This window comes from Canis lupus, chromosome X (genome assembly GCF_003254725.2).
Source record: "Canis lupus dingo isolate Sandy chromosome X, ASM325472v2, whole genome shotgun sequence".
In the NCBI taxonomy this organism is placed as follows: Eukaryota; Metazoa; Chordata; class Mammalia; order Carnivora; family Canidae; genus Canis; species Canis lupus.
The window spans coordinates 116,238,816-116,255,841 of record NC_064281.1 but is presented as its reverse complement, the minus strand read 5'-3'; the positions used below and the strand labels follow the sequence as shown (position 1 = coordinate 116,255,841).

At 38.8% G+C, this 17,026-nt stretch overlaps 1 long non-coding RNA gene across 4 annotated transcripts in view; it reads left to right on the top strand.

Moving 5' to 3' along the window:
- LOC112668459 (uncharacterized) overlaps positions 1 to 17,026 on the top strand; it is a 136,121-nt gene that overhangs the window by 116,910 nt on the left and 2,185 nt on the right. For all 4 annotated transcript variants that reach the window (XR_007409354.1, XR_007409355.1, XR_007409356.1 and 1 more), the window contains one exon: positions 1,803 to 1,846. This is a non-coding gene — a long non-coding RNA (uncharacterized LOC112668459). The remainder of the gene's footprint in view (positions 1 to 1,802; positions 1,847 to 17,026) is intronic.

The window sequence follows — 17,026 nt, the reverse complement described above, 5'->3', positions numbered from 1 at the left end:
GGGTCTGGGCTATAAGTAATCCTACCTGGATTGGGTTGTTGTGGTTTTCCATTGACCTTAATTCCAGGGCTGCTAAAACTAAGAGATGCCCTAAGGGACCTCTGTATTCCAGACACATTCTTCCTTGCCTCCACTAGGGAGTAGTAGTCCAATTTCTCCTTGGTACTCAGGATCAGTCACACTGGCAAGCACAGAAACGTCCCACTCAGACCTCTTGAAAATTAGGAAATATTGTATTGGGCTTTTTTCCTTTAGGTTTTGGGAGTTATCTCCTTTTAAACCACAGCTTTTGAGAGGGACACAGACAGAAATAGAATGGCACCTCTTTTACATTGGCACACGGTGGTTGTGTGCTTGTGATTTCATGGGGTAATGGATCTTAGAGTCTCCTGTTATGTGTTAGGTTGCTGCAAAGACTTTTTTGAAGCTACTGAGGGGTATGTGAAGCAAAGAAGAAAAAATTATACTGATGCTGGTGGTTGAAGGAAACAGTTCTGAGGTGCTATTGTTTTCCGTTGAGAAGTTTGGAGAGCTACGTCAAGGGCCCAAATACTTCAAGGAAGAGAGAAGCAGACAAAAGAGAAATTGATATATGTCAATGTTTCTGTAGAATCAGGCTTCAGTTACTATTCATGAAATTCAACAAATTTAAAGGAAAGGATCAAGTTATTTGGAATTATTTTGTCCCCTGAAATACGTTTCCTTGACTATGACTAATCTCTGAGACTGAGCTGTGTGCTTCTCAGTCTATTGAGGGTTGTAGACATTTAATAGACTGATGGAAATGGTGCACAGGTATATCTGATACTGAAAATCATCATTATTTTTCCATATCAATGTAAAAAAGTACATGGCTACTGTGCAAGATGCTTCTAATCATTTAGCCTTACTAAACTAAATGCAAAATGATCAAGCCCAGTAGTATATGCTTGGAAGGAGGGAATATTACCCGGCTTTTTGCCAATGCAGTTTCATCATGTCTATAGTTTCTACATTAGCTAGGGTATCTCTCTACTGTATTCTATTATTTCTACTAGGGCTGCTTTGGGAAATTAGGAAGAAAGTCATGTATCTAGAGTTAGGACCAGGAAGAAAGAAAACAGAGTCTAGGAGGCCTGTTTGTCTTGGGAATTTCCCTTAAGAGCATAAATTTATGGTCCTAGTTTATGATGTCTTCCTGTAATACACTGAAATTTTAGGAAATGTGTGGCATTTCTTGCATTTAAGGGAGGGAATTTATTTTATGGACAGTTGAAGGCAAGGAAACACATATAGACTGGAGGACCAGGGGACATCCAGATTACATTTTCCTCACCCTTACTTTATATTTCAAAAGTAATAAATGTAACTAATATTAAATTACTATATCTGTATTAGATAAATTCACTTACACAAATCCTCTTATTTCTCTCTTTACAAGAACTTCTAGAACCCAGTTTTTTAAATCAAACTTGCTTTCAGTCTAGTATTCTCCCTTATGTTTCCTTCTAATATTTTCAGGTTCAATCTGTCGAGGGAAACACAGGCACCTAATAGTAGCATGTGTCACAGAGTGCGAAAATGCAGAAATATGCTGCTCATAGCAAATATGCATCCAATAAAAGGTTCACAAAAACCAGGAGCTGAGAGGAGAATAAGGGCATCCCTAGGCACCTAGAACATTTTCTGTATTGTTGCACACTGCTGATAAAGAAAAAAGTTTTGTTTCGTATTTTTTTCACTCCAGGGTCTGAGGAGGAAAAATGATCTCTACTGTCTTCATCTCACCAACTACTGATTATTCTCTCATCCTTTGCTTCCAGGATTCTGTGTTTTACCTGCTTATTTTTGGGTCTCAGGAGTTGAGGTAAGTAACTCAGGGAGAGGGACTCAGATCTATGGTGACAGGTAGGAGTAAGATGGAATGTATTTCCTGCTTAGCTATTGGATTGGGGGTGGGGGGGTGGGATGCAAACCACTTGTTAATGCACATATATAACAGTGGGGAGAGAATCAACATAATATATATAAAGATATCTCTTCCATGAGCAAGAAAAGTTAAGAGGAAGGCCGTACTTCTCCCCAACTGGCCTCATGGTGTCCTTGGGGTCACAATGTCTACCCTGTTACCTGGCCAGAGCTCTGTGTGTCTCTTGGCCTTGGGAGCAGCATGTCTTCTGGTGACTTCTGACACTGCCTATCAGCCATTACCTAGATTCAAGAGAAATGGTGATCGAGTTATAATGGTTGGTTAGGTGTGAGTCACATCTTTCAGGATACTTGAAGGCAAGAGATGGAGATGCTTATTACCCAGTTGTGTTTAATGCTATGACCCCCTTAGAGACCAACATGGAAATTGGGGAATATTTCAATGTGTTCCCCAATAAAGTATTATTTTGATCATATACTCCAAATGTCAGCTGTAACAATTCTCTAGTCCCTTTCTTGGCCTGAGGCTGTCTCCGTGAAGCAGAATCTTCATGCCAGGATATCAGGTGAATCACTTAAGGGTTTTACTGCCATGTTATTCTCTACAAAGATTTTGAGAAATTATGACACATATTGAAATGTGAACAATAAGAAATAATTGGTATTTATACCTACAAATATAGCTATTGTGTAGTTGATGGTCACTTTAGGAGCAGAATAATGATTTTATACTGTTTTCTCTGAACATTTGGAAGCCTGTCGTACTAGCCATGCCAACTGAAAGGAGGGAGAAAATGTAGAGACAACAGTATACCTGCATGCCTGTATAATTTTGTATGTAAAATTGTAACTGAAAGCAGCTTTATGAGCTTTTGTGACTACTACCAATAAAAGAGTTGATAATACAAAGAAATATAAAAGTGATAAATGCTACCCAGTGATCCTCAAGACTATTTTAGGAGATTCATTATTTTTATCTATCAAGATTAGCATTGTGTTGGCCACCTACTGGGCATTCAATAACTTTTTGTTGAACAAATGACAGATTAAGCATCTTGATTTTTAAGAAACTGCAGTGGAGCAATCAGCCACTTGTGGCAAATCTGTGTTTTATTTTTAATGATATATTTCATGAATTTAGTCTAGATGATTATGATATAAATAAAATAAAATACGTATTGGTTACTTACCATATGTCAGATGCTCTTTTCAGTGTATCAACTCATTTGATTACTCAACTACTGTTATTTATTACACAGCTGAGGAAACTGAGGAACAGAGAAGTTACACAGTTTACTCAAGGTTGTACACTTTTTATTTTTTATTATTATTATTTTTTTGGTTGTACACTTTTTAAATGACAGAGCTGTTTTTCTAAATAGCCAGAAAACATACAGATTCTGCAGTCTAAACCACAACACTATGCTGCTTCTTGATGTGAGGGTTTGGCAGGTTAAGAGGGAGATGCAGGGACACCTGGATGGCTCAGTGGTTGAGCGTCTGCCTTCGGCTCAGGGCATGATCCCGGGATCCTGGGATCAAGTCCTGCATCGAGCTCCCTGCATGGAGCCTGCTTCTCCCTCTGCCTGTGTCTCTGCCTCTCTCTGTGTGTCTCTTATGAATAAATAAATAAGATCTTTAAAAAAAATAAGAGGGAGATGCAAAGCTTGAAGCCTCCCAGAGTATGTCAGAGGAAAACTTCAGTTTGTGACTTGAATCAGGTGAAATACACACACACACACACACACACACACACACACACACATAAGTAAATGAATACATATATCTGTACACGTACACAGATATGTGTATAATGTGAATATATTCCATCTAATACATATGTACATATAATTGCATAATGTCATGGTGTGCATAAATGTGTACATGTATAATTTACAAAATGAAATGGGTGAGAAAGTCCACAGTTTGGGGAAAGATGGTATAGCTGGGCTGCCTGAAGGGGCAATTCTAAGGGACTTTGAGGACTTTAGTATTTAACAGTTCTTTTGAAAATATCTGTTGATCAGCTGGAAAAGTTTTAAAGGATTAATTTGATTATTAGTTATCTACCTGTGATCATATGGTAAAATAGAGAATAATTGCCTCTCCCTTGGTAGAGATGGAAGTAAGTGCTTCAGAACTGTTCACGTGGACCAGACCCCAGCATTTGAGATCATTCAGTTCCCCATCTCATGCAAAGCTCACCACTTCACTAGCATTTGGCCTCTCAGATATTGCAGAATTAGACTGTTTCAGAATTTGGGGGAGGTCCTTTCTCCCCTGATAAACCTGGGTAAAAGACTTGTGCTCAGTGCTGAAAAGCTATAGTAAATTCTGAGTTGAGAACTTCATACCCTATTTTTTAGATTCTAATTATGCACACTCTCAGGGTAGCTCTTTCCCCCAGAAAGCAGATTAGTCACCACTGGTAGTGAACATAAAGAAATGGTCAGTACGGGATGCCTGGGTGGCTCAGCGGTTTAGCACCTGCCTTCGGTCCAGGGTGTGATCTGGGAGTCCTGGGATCAAGTCCCACATTGGGCTCCCTGCAGAGAGCCTGCTTCTCCCTCTGCCTATGTGTCTCTGCCTCTCTGTGTGTGTGTGTGTGTGTGTCTCTCATGAATAAATAAAATCTTAAAAAAAAAAAAAAAAGAAATGGTCAGTGCTTTCTCCAAACTCACCTGTAGTTATGGTTCTGGAAGCTACATATAGTTCACAAACATTTCTAATATCAAGTTTTTAAAATATTATCTATAAAGGGAGAAAGTAACAAAAGGACCATTTGAATATGAATAAATATTGTAGCTCTCTTGAGTATGAATAAATCATCCATTGGCTTTCTTCCCCTAATTTTTCTTGGGTTGTTCCTTCATAACACAGGACTAAAAGAGAATGAGGATAGAGACAGAATATTGCTCACAAGCTACCCTTTTGGACATGATCACGGGATTGGAACAATGTCTGAAGGGTAAATTGTACATATTACATTGTTCTGTTGGGAAATGGGGCAAAACTCCGATTGACTTATTTCACTCAGCATAATACCCTCCAGTTCCATCAAGCAAATGGTGGGTATTTGTCGTTTCTAATGGCTGAGGAATATTCCATTGTATACATAGACCACAGCTTCTTTATCCATTCATCTTTCGATGGACACCGAGGCTCCTTCCACAGTTTGGCTATTGTGGACATTGCTGCTAGAAACATCGGGGTGCGGGTGTTCCAAACTGGTATAAGCTCATTTAAACAATTTTATTTTATTTTATTTTATTTTATTTTATTTTATTTTATTTATTTTATTTTATATTTTATTTTATTTTATTTTATTTTATTTTATTATTTTATTTTCATTTAAACGACTTTAGCTTTGACACATATGTTTGTGAATTTTTGTGCCCAAATCTAATAATCACATCATTTACCTCACTTCAAGCTGTGTGGAGAATTTAGATTGTTATATGGAGAAATATTTCTTTGTCACCTAACGTTGTAGGAAAGTGACCATATCTTCCATGCCCCTTTCTGAACTCTCACCATGGCTCATGTGCCTGTCTGTGACAGTGACTACTCTGAAGTTTTTCTCAGTTTGGTATGTTTATATGGTAGTGGTAAGAGTAATATATATATATATATATATATATATATGTATATATATATATATATATCTTGGTTTAGGGTTTCAATTTTAAGTGAGTGTGCTTATGTTGTGTGGATATTTTTATGGCATCGATTTTGATATTTAGTTTATGGCTTTTAGTCTTTATATTTTCTTGTATTATTGTTATATGTTTTAGTTTGGTTTTAATATGTTATTGGATTTGGTTTGCTACCATTTCATTGAGTATTAGATTAGAACTCTTACGAATGAGGAGATTTTGTATTGGTTTCATTTGCTTCTTTATTTTTCTTTGGTTGTCCCTACTAATATTAGGGTCCCAGAAGGCAGAAACTGAGGTTTTATACTTTATATACCTATGTTAGGAAAAGCAGTGTATCCTATTACCCCTTTGCCCCCAAGTGATCCCCCTCAAGCAAATATGTTGCTTTGGCAACTACTCTTTGTTACGCTTTGGTTTTCAGAAAAAAAATTATATAACTTGCAGATTGATCCAAGTTGTTGTGTGTATCAATGATTCAAATATTTTTTATGGCTGAATGGTATTCCAATATATGTATAGATCAGATTTAGTTCATCTATACACCTGCTGATGGACATTTTGATTGTTTCAAGCTTTTGGCTATTTTGAATAATGCTGCAGTGAACATTGGTGTACAATTCTGTGTGTGTACATTTGTTTTGGAATGGCAAGATTATACTATAGGTTTATGTTTAACTTTTTAAGAAACTGATTATCTGCTTTCAAAAGTGGTTTTACTATTTTATATTATCAAATTTTAGTTCCTTCAAACCCTAAGCAACACTTAGTCTATTTTTTTTTTAAGATTTTATTTATTTATTCATGAGAGACACACAGAGAGAGGCAGAGACACAGGCAGAGGGAGAAGCAGGCTCCATGCAGGGAGCCTGACGTGGGACTCAATCCAGGATCATGCCCTGGGCCGAAGACAGGTGCCAAACTGCTGAGCCACCCAGGGGTCCCACTTAGTCTATTTAATCTTTCTGATTTTAACCATCTTAGTGGGAATAAAGTGCTATCTCATCATGATTTTATTTTATTTTATAGTTATTTCCTTAATAATTATAATGATGCCTAGCATTTTTAAATGTGCTTTCTTGTCATTTGCATGTTTTTTAGAGAACTTTATTTGTAATGATAAAGAAACTAGAAACCCAAATTTCCTTTAATAGGTGTGGTAAATCCATTCATTGGAATACTATTCAGCAATATTAAGGAATGTACCACTGATATACACAGTAATTTGGTTGAATCTCCATACCATTTTTCTGATTAAAAGAAGCCACTCCCAAAAGGTTATATACTGTATGGTTCCATTTATATGATATTCTTGAAAAGATAAACTTATATTAATGTAAAGCAGACTAATCATTGCCAAGGCTTAGGATTGTGGGTGCGTGTAACTAGAAAATGATAACACAAGGAGAATATGTAATGTGATTCCACTGCTCTTTATCTTGATAGGGATAATATTTACTCGAATCTACACATGTGTTTAAATCATAGGACTACATACATACACAAAATTTCAATTTTACTGCATGTTATTTTTTTCATCTATATGCAATTTTAAAACTATTTTCTTTGATTTTTAAAGACTTTTTAAAAAGTTTTGGGTTCGAAGCAAAATTGAGAGGAAGGAACAGAAATTTCCCATATATCTCCTGCCCCTACACATGCATAGCCTTCCTCATTATTGACATTAGTCACCGGGATGGTACGTTTCTTATAACTGATGAACCTACACTGATCCATAATTAGCACCCAAAATTCATAGTACATTATTTTGTTATTGGCCCCAGGTTTGAGTATATGTGTGTGTTTGTGTGTGTGTGTGTGTGTGTGCACACATGCTTTCTCAGTTCTCCTACAAATACAATGCATAGTAACTAATTTACTAGGAACCCTTTATTGATTGGTGGTATTCCTAAAAAATTGAAATGTGTTACCCTTAGAACATAAATGCAAGCAATAAAGCAAACTCCATCAAATAGCTACTTAATCCACTATCCATAGAGCTTCTCCACCTGTTAGGTTCTTTAGCTCTACTATGGAACTTCATGGTCTTTTCAATTATATGACATCTTTCATCTTAGCAGCCTGATACTAGCCCAACCCATATCTTTTTGGGAAGGATATTATTCTTATTACTTAATAGTTTGTGCCAAACCACTTGCTAAGGCCATTGGAAAATTGATGGATTTTGAGCCTTTCTTGAACAAAAAGGCATTGATGGTATGAGAGATGGGGGTATAGTACATTATTTTTAAAACTATCTTGATGTCTATAACTCTTCTCAGTTGTATATCCTTACACCATATCCCAATCTTAGTTGGTCAAGGTAAATAGCCCCTGGAACATATTTTTCATAGTATAACGATGGGAAAATATTATCTCAAAATTTATACTCCAGATCTCGGTTTTCGTATCTCATTTTCTAATAAAAGGAACTTAAAGTCCTTAGAGAAATGGTTGATTCTAGGTTAAATACAAAATGAGCTTTGAGTAATTTGGAATACCAGAAATTAAGGAAGTATTAAAAAAGATTGGGCATGACAGATGACCGAACTTGAAAGAACTTCCAGTTGCCAAAGCTTATCAGCAAAATCAATAAAAATAGCATTTGGTTAAAACCCAAATAATAAATTTAATGCCCAGGAGTCCCTACTGATATACATTATTGAATAGGTAAATATATGTGGGAAAAGATATAAAACTTTATTACAAGAAAGAATTCTAAATAATATATGTAGATACCCTTCTCCAAGAGGTGCTTAATACCTCTCCAGTTGAGTGGGCTGGTTTTAGTGACTCATTCCCAAAGAATAGTGTATGGATAGTGATAAGTAGTGACTTTACAGTATAGAAATCTGACAGACACCATCTTAACCAAGAATTTAAAGGTTAATATGAGCAGTGATAGCTTATGTGGATATACCTCCTGATATAATGCAATGAGAAGGGAACTTCATCTCTGTGGTATTCTTATCCAGACTCAGAACCCCAGTGGAATCCAAAGAAAACATCAGAAAAACCCATTTGAGGAACATTCTAGAAAATGTTTGGCCAGTACTCTTCAAAACTATAAAGGATATGAAACAAAAAAAAGGCTGGGAAATTTTACTGATCAGAGGAACAGAAAAAGGACATTTTAGTGGAAAAAGTGGTGAAATCCATAACGTCTGTAGTTTTGATAATGTTATTGTGCCACTGTTCATTTCTGGGTTTTTACTAATGCACCATGGTTATATAAGATGGTAATCTTGCAGTAAGCTGAGTGATAGGTGTATGAGAGCTCTTTGTACTACATTTACAACTTTTCCGTAAATCTAAAATTATCCCAAAAGAAATGTAAGAAAAACAAAGAGGCAACAACTAAAAAAGCATACATTGAATTTTGCTTCTGCCTGGTATGAAGAGCAATGGAAGGTGTGGATTTCAACATAACAACATGAAAAGGTCAGATAAACTCCATACTCATAATTTTTCTTGAATACCTTAGAGATCCAATGTTATAGATCTATTAATTAACTTGATTTTAAGGGAAGATAGCCCCTCCAAGGAGAAATGAGATGCAGAGAATGGCTTACCAAGGACAGAGAAAGTGAAGTAATTGTACTATCCTGGCCAGCACCCAAGGAACAAGCAAGAGCAGTCTCCCACTATGAAAGGGTCAGGGACCTAGAGAGAGAGCCCTATGTGGTTTAGGTGTGTTGAATGTCAGAGGTCAATGAGTAAAGCAGGAGCACTGAGAAAAATCCTCTGGAACATGGCTATCACCCTAAGAACAAAACAATGCTAGAGGAATTCGAAGTCTGTAATGCACTTAAGCTAAATACCACAACAATAAAACCCAATCTCGGGCTAATAATTGACCAGACTGACTCAACTGCCCTATCACATAAGAAAAACCCGACAGTGAAGCAGCATGTTCATTTTCAGGTGCAAATATTATGTACCTTATTCTCTACTGCTGTGCATGTGATGTTCAGCATCAAATAAAAAACTTACAAAGGACAACCAAACCTAGTATCAAGAAACAAATCAATAAAACCAGATTCAGAGATAATCCAGATACTACAACTATCAGAGACTTTCCCATAATTATGATTAACATATTTCAGCATCCAGTGGAAAAAGGAGACATCTTGCATGAGCAGATGGAGAATTTTAGCACAGAGATAGAAACTATACGAAATAGTTCAGAGGAAATGTTATAAATAAGAAACAACAAACCACTTTCAGAGATAAAGATGTCCTTTGATGGGCCCACAACTCTCTCAATGCCATACAAAGTGAGAAACTTCTAAAGGCTTGAATGAAAGCTGCATGGATGGGACTATTTGGTTTAGGCTGCCACTCTGAGCCATTCAGTGTACAGAACCTTTCACACGGAGGTGTCACTCATGTGGACGAAACATGAATGGACGAACAGGAATGGAGAAGAGTAATGTACAACATCCAGGGCCTAAGTGGTAGCCCTGGGGATGGTGTTGTAGCTGCAACACAGAGATGCCATTTCTAGAGCCTGGGCATTCACTCTTCAGTGCTGGACTATCTCAAGGGACATTTTGAGCCTTATAAGAGGATATACATACATAGGAACTGTGCACTCTTGGGAAAACACCTCCATTTAGATTCCTCAAAGATTGATATATTTTTGCCAAATGAGGCTTCACTACAGTGGGAAATACATTGTATTGAGAATACAGCCCTCCTTTGTTAGCTGAGATTTCTTTTTCCTCTGTATTGCCAAATCCCCTAACACTTTTTCACAACTAACTTATCATTTGCAAGACCTTTAGAGCTTCAAAAATACACTCCTGCCTCTCAGCTTCCTCTACTGTGTAACCTTGAAGTCCATTTTTCTCTCCAAAACTGAAACATTTTATTATTTTTGTCCAGCTTTATTGAGGTAAGATTGACAAATGAAGATTGTACATATGTAGGTTGGATGTGATATTTTTAAGATGTACAACATAAATATGTATACATTGTGCAATAATTACCGCAGTCACGTTAATTAACACATCTATCACCTCGCAATTATCTTCTGTGTGTATAATGAGAACACTTAAGATCTACAATCTTAGAAACTTTCCAGCACCTATGTAATAGCGTTACTAACTATAGTTACTGTGCTGTACATTGCACCCCCAGAACCTACTCACCTTCTAACAAATTTTGTACCCTGTAACATCTCCCCATCCCTGGCACCCCTCGGCCTCTGACACCCAGTTTCTATGAGTTTGACTTTTTAGATACCACATATGAGTTAAATCATAGAGTATTTTTCTTACTAATTCAAGTATCATCTTTGCCACTTCGATATGTGTTCCCATTTGTTATTTGGCTTGATTTCATTTCTGTGTTTATGCATGTTTTAGCTCAGGTTGACATAACAACATACTATAGACTGGGTGGATTAAACAACAGATATTTATTTTCTCATAATCTGGAGGCTAGAAGGTCAATGTCAAGCTATGAGTGTGATTGGTTTCTTGAGAGAGTGCTCCTGCTGGCTTACAGATGCTCACTGTGTGTTCATCTGGCCTATCCTCAGTGTGTGCACCTGGACAGTGAGCAAGCTCTCTGGTGTCTCTTCTTAGAAGTAGAATTAACAATAATCCCATAGCGAAGGCCCCCCACCTCATGAGCTCATCCAAACCTACTCCCAAAGGCCCCATTTCTAAACACCATCACTCTGGGTATAAGAGTTTCAACAGAAGAATTTTGGAGGGACACACTTCAGTCCTTACCAATGCATTTCTGTGTTTTATTTTGTACACTGTGTTTCATAAAATTTTATATTGTAGCTATTTATTTTTGTAGCATTTATATATGACATTTTATGGGACTAGACTGCTTTTTGTCTTCATCTTTTGTGTATGTGTTTAATTTGATTGTTTTATTTGCTTGTGGAATAAATCTTTCTTCCTTTTGGATGTTTTTATTTATTTCTCAGTAATTGGTATGCCTTTGTGCTTATACTCAACATGAAGCTTGGTTTTTGCATGTGAGAGACTTCATTGGGGGCTATTTGTGGCAGTTGCCTATATTTCTGAGTGCATGTACGTTTGTGTAAGGTCCTCTGTGTATGTATTCAAGTGTGCTTGTGTGAATTGGGTTCATCGTTATGTATTTGGTTTTGTTGTTGCTCTCATATTTTTAGGTCACATTTTCTTCTAAAAAGCTTCTGCACAGCAAAGAAAAGGCAACATGTGGGATGAAAGAAAATATTTGCAAACATATCTGATAAGAGGTTAATATCTCTAACATATAAGTAATTCATACAACTCAACAGCAGGAAAAAAAACAGTCTGATTAAAAAATGAACAAAGGATTTGACAGATATTTTTCTAAAGAAGACATACAAATAGCCAAGAGATACATGAAAAGCTGCTCAACATCATTAATTAGGGAAATACAAATCAAAACCACAATGAGATATCACGTCACACGTGTTAGAATGGCTATTACCAAGAAGACGAGATAATAGGTGTTGACAAAAGTGAGTTGTTGGTTCATGTGTTGCCATTTTGGCCAAGGGAGGAAGTTAGTTGTTCTGTGAATCATCTAGTCCTACCCTCCCTGTCTTCAGTGGCCATCATTGGTGGTGAGGACCAAAGCAGCTAGGGCTCACACAAGTGACCTCCCATGGCAGGTTTCCTTGTGGTGACAAGGCTTGGAGTTGGGATGGTTTTGAGGACAAGAGCTTGAGCTGGCTGACTGGAACCCTGCAGCAACTATTTGACAGCTTTGAGATGTCCTCTCTTGGCATCCTGCATGGGTATGTTTGAGAGCAGAGACTTCAGGGAACGGCAAGGGAGGAAATGAAGACAGGACTGAGAAATTAAAGAAAGCTGCTACCAGGCTAGGCATGGGAGTCAGGAGAACACAGAACACCAGGGCTACCGTACCTGCCCTTCCTCCCCCACCCCACCCCACGCAAAGCCAGTCCTGCCCCTGGCCTGCCCCTCTCTGCCCCTCTGGGGAAGGGCACAAGAACTCAGAGAGTGGCAAGGTGCCTGTGCCTCATTCTCCTCCCACCCTCACCACTCTCACCAGCTGCCTCAGCAAATCGACTGGAGGGGGAGAAGATCAAGAATTATCACCATCACCATGGAAATGCCCATCATTCCCCATGGAAGCTTGCAAGATTGCTTTGGGCAGAGGATGAAATAAGCATCAGAGGAAAACTGGCCAATCAGAGCCCATCACCAACCATCCCCTTCCTCTGGGCTGGTCCTTTTTTTAGTCTCTCAAGCTGTTCTTCCTTCTTGTCCACACTGAGGCCCCCATTTCTCTTGCTACGTGTTGTCATTCTTCCAGCGGTGCCCTTGTCATGTCTGGGGAGGATTGGGGGGGAGGATGGGGTGGGCCCCTCCCACAGCTGGCCTAGGAAATCCATTTGTCACTACAACCCAAACACCCTGTTCTATAAGACACAGCATCTTTACCACTGAGAAGGAGGGAACATTCTCCTCTGGAGCCAGGCCCCGTGTCCACTGTGTCCTGGGAGGGAGAAGACAAACAAGGCCCGATTATGTTTCCCAAGTGGAACTGGGCAACTGAGGACAGACGGTGGTTTCACTTTACCTTGCTGAGAAATTGGAATGTGAAGCCCAGGGGTCCTCATTCCCAGGTGCCCTCATGAGTGGGGCGGGAGGGGCTCTTACCTCCATCTCTGTCATGCCCTCCTTTCACTTCACCTGTCTGTGTACAAGCCTCCTCTTCCCCTATGTGTGCAGGTGCTTGGATGCAGGTCCTATTTCACATCAGCTGTCCATCTGCATCATGGCCCCAATCCCTGCAAATTAGAGGCAAGCATCCAATTGCCATGAAGGAGTAAAACAGCCACAAGGGACACGGATGTCCCTCTCATCTCAGCCACAGCTGGACACTGGACCCTGATGCTCCTTATGAATGGGAAACAGCCTGTGCGGGGCCTTTGGAATGTGTAAACACACTGGCACAGGATCCACGCTTCTCCCTAAGTAAGATTTTCCATATACACAACAAAAGCGTAAATAAAGCCCATAGGGATTATCTGGGCCTCCTAATACTAGTATAGCCTCTGGGGGAACTGGTCTTGAATGCACAAAGTGAAGGACCTCAAAAGTGCCCCGAGGGTATCTCCCCCCACACCCACCCGATCCTATGAGTCATTAGGGTGGAGAGGGTAGGAATCTTGCTCCTACTAAGCCCCTGGAGGAAAAAGGCCCTGCCCTGCCCAGCCCTGCCCTGCTCTGCCCTGCACAGCCCTGCCTTGCCCTGCCTGCCAAGCCCAGCCCAGCTCTGTCCAGCCCAGCCCATCCGGCCCAAGGCAACTCTCATCTCACCCCCTGGAGTGATTAGTGTGGGAATGGACACAAGCATCTGGCCTTCACCCTCCCCACCCACCCTCCTCCTTTCCTCTTCCTGAGTATCCTTTTCACCTGCTGACCCTTAACACACTGGCTTTCAGGCCTGAGAGGGAATGTGGACCCTCAGACTCCCCCACCACAGCCCTCAGTGCCCCACACCTCCCAGCCCCTAAGAGATAGTCCTCTCACCCCTGGATCTAGATAATAATCTGTGAATATGTGCAGGGACCAGGAGACAGAGGGGAAGATGATCAGGGGGTGTTCCATCCTCTCATTAGAGTCTCACAGACAAAACAGCCCAACTAATTAACCATAAATGGTGAATGAGAAACAGGAGTCTACATGGCATAGTCTTCTGAGGCCATTCACACCAACCCTCTTAACGTCCATGAGGAATTTAAGTGTTGCCTTAGGTAGCGCAGCTCTGAGGCTGTTGAAGCCAAGGAGCTCCTTCCTTCCCGCTGATGCTGAGTTTTCCAGATGTCTGTTCTTTAGAAGTCCCTGTAGGAAGAGACTGTTACATCATATTTTTTCATTCCAGTGTACCTGTCCCCCTTCTGGGCTATAGAACAAGTTATCTCGCTAACATGTAAGAGGGCAGAAGTACTAAGGAGATGCCTCCCAAGACCTACAAGGAGGCTTGTTGTAGGAACCTCTTCATTGCAGCTACCTCCCCAGAGGCTGTTCCCAGTGGGGCAGCACAGTCCACAAGCAGCAGGTGCCACCACCACATCAACCCCTCAGAAGGACTCCTACCTTCCCTACCCTCTTTGTCCTGCATGTGGGGATTGACTGCTCCCCTGGGACCGTGTCCTCTCTATTTGCTCTCCCTCTTCCACCTCAGTCTTCTAATCTTCTGTGGAGATTGCATCACAAACCTGGGGAGCTGATGAAACTATGGGGGTGGGCATGGGAAGTTAAAGCCAAACTGGAGTGCCCAGGGCATTTAACAGATATTGACGGTGCACCCACTTCTCTAGGATGAGGGGTGTACTAGGTGCTGGGCATATACAAGAATTCACTCTCAGGGATCTGCATGCCCTTAAGGATAGAACAAAAGTATTTGTTAGGGTCATAAATATTATAGAAAAATATAACTATTCAATATGAAATGAGGTACTAGAAGGGAAAGAATACATCCTTCTTTGTCTTTATTTTTTTAAGATGGAAAAGGAAGATATGTAGGTAAATATAAATGAAATCTGTACAAAACAATTATACAAAAATATCTGAAAAGATTTATGTTATATATGGAAGTGAATTATAGGACAGAAATGAAACCAAGAACAGGAAGGAATAAATGAAGTAAATTTTTTAAAATTTCTTAATTTAAATTCAATTTAGATAATATGTATTATAAGGCTCTTTCCAGAAGTGGTAAAAATATTTGCTTACGTTAGACTATAATAAGTTATTGTTACATATTTTAACCACTAGGGAAACTATAGAAAAATAACATAAGATCATGATAATTTAAAGCAAATAGAGAAAAAATGGAATAATGAAAAAATATTTGATTAGTCCATAATTAGGCAAGATATGAAGACTCAATTAAGAAATATCAGGTGGGAGAAATAAAAAACATAACTAGTTAATAGGCTTAAATCTAATCCTAGAATTGCATTAAAAGAAAGTAGAATAAACACTCCAATTAAAGAAAAAGATTTTTAGACTGCATAAAATTAGTCAACTATATGCTGAACACCAGGGACTTCATGATGATAAGATGTAGATGAAAAGAAATGTTGTGCCCAAGATTGCGAATCCCAGAAACCACCAAGGAGCGGACACCAATGCAAGCGCACGAGGGTTTATTAGCAAGCTCGAGCTTCGGTCCAAGTATACCCGACACAACGGAGCGGGGACTTGGACCCCCGAAGTGGGTTACAGCTGGGTTTTTATGGGCTGGTCTAGGGGATTTTCAGAAGGGATGGAAGAATTTCTCAAGTTCTGTTTGCATTTTGATATGGGGCTTTCAAGGGCATTGAGCTCTGTTCTCTTTCTAAGATGGGACTTTCTACCATGGGCGTGGGCTCTGTTGTCTTTCTGTTATGAGATTACCTGCCGAGGACATTGAGGACATTCTGCAGTTTTTCCCGTAAAATTCAGCTCTTATTCACAGGGGCCTAAGATGGCTGTACTTGTGCTAATGCTAGACTTTAGGTGGGATGGCCTTAATTTTTCTCGGCCTCCACAGAAGTATGATGAAAACAGGTTTATTTTATTGTCCATGTTTTTTACTGAAATACATACAAGTGTTAAGTATACAGTTTCATGAGTTTTGCAAACTAAAACCTCAAATCACCATCCAAATTCATATTAAAAAACATTTCCATCATCCCAGAAATTTGTTTTGTCAATGCCCCACAAATAGGAAGACAATGCTGTGATTTGTATAATCACAGATTACTTTTGCTTTTTCTTGATCCTACTAAAACCTCAATCCCTCATTACACATTCAGAGGTATATACAGTCAATCCTTATTACTTAGACTCCATCTTTATGATTTCTCCTACTTAGTAAAAATTTTTTTGTAATTCTTTTTTTTTTTTTTTTATTTTTTATTTTTTTATTTTTTTTATTTTTTTGTAATTCATAAAAAAGTAGTTACTACAGTTTTGTGATCATGCATAGAGTGCCAAAAAAAAATTGAGTCACCTGACATCCACATTTTTAACCTAGAGCAAATAAGGGGATACTCTACTTTCTTGCTTCACCTCTCATACTGCAAGCAAGTATCTTTTTTGCAGTACATTCAGTGCTACATTTTTCAATTCTTTTGCTTTTTATGGGTGATTTTGCTGTTTATAATGGCCCACAAGTATAGTGCTAAGTATTGTCTTACGTTCTTAAATGAAAAAAGTCTGTGATGTATCTTATGTATGAAAAATATGTGTGTGAAATTATGCCCATTCAGGAATGAGTTATACTGCTGTTGACTGAGTTCAAAATTAATTAACCAACATCCTATATTAAATAAAATGTAAACAGAAACACCTATAAAACAATATTGTATATTGATAAGTCGATAAAAATGTTTTGGCCCGATGTTTACGGGAAACTAAACTTGCACTTTCCCTAGGAGCAATAGCTTAGTATTTGCTAATTCTCTG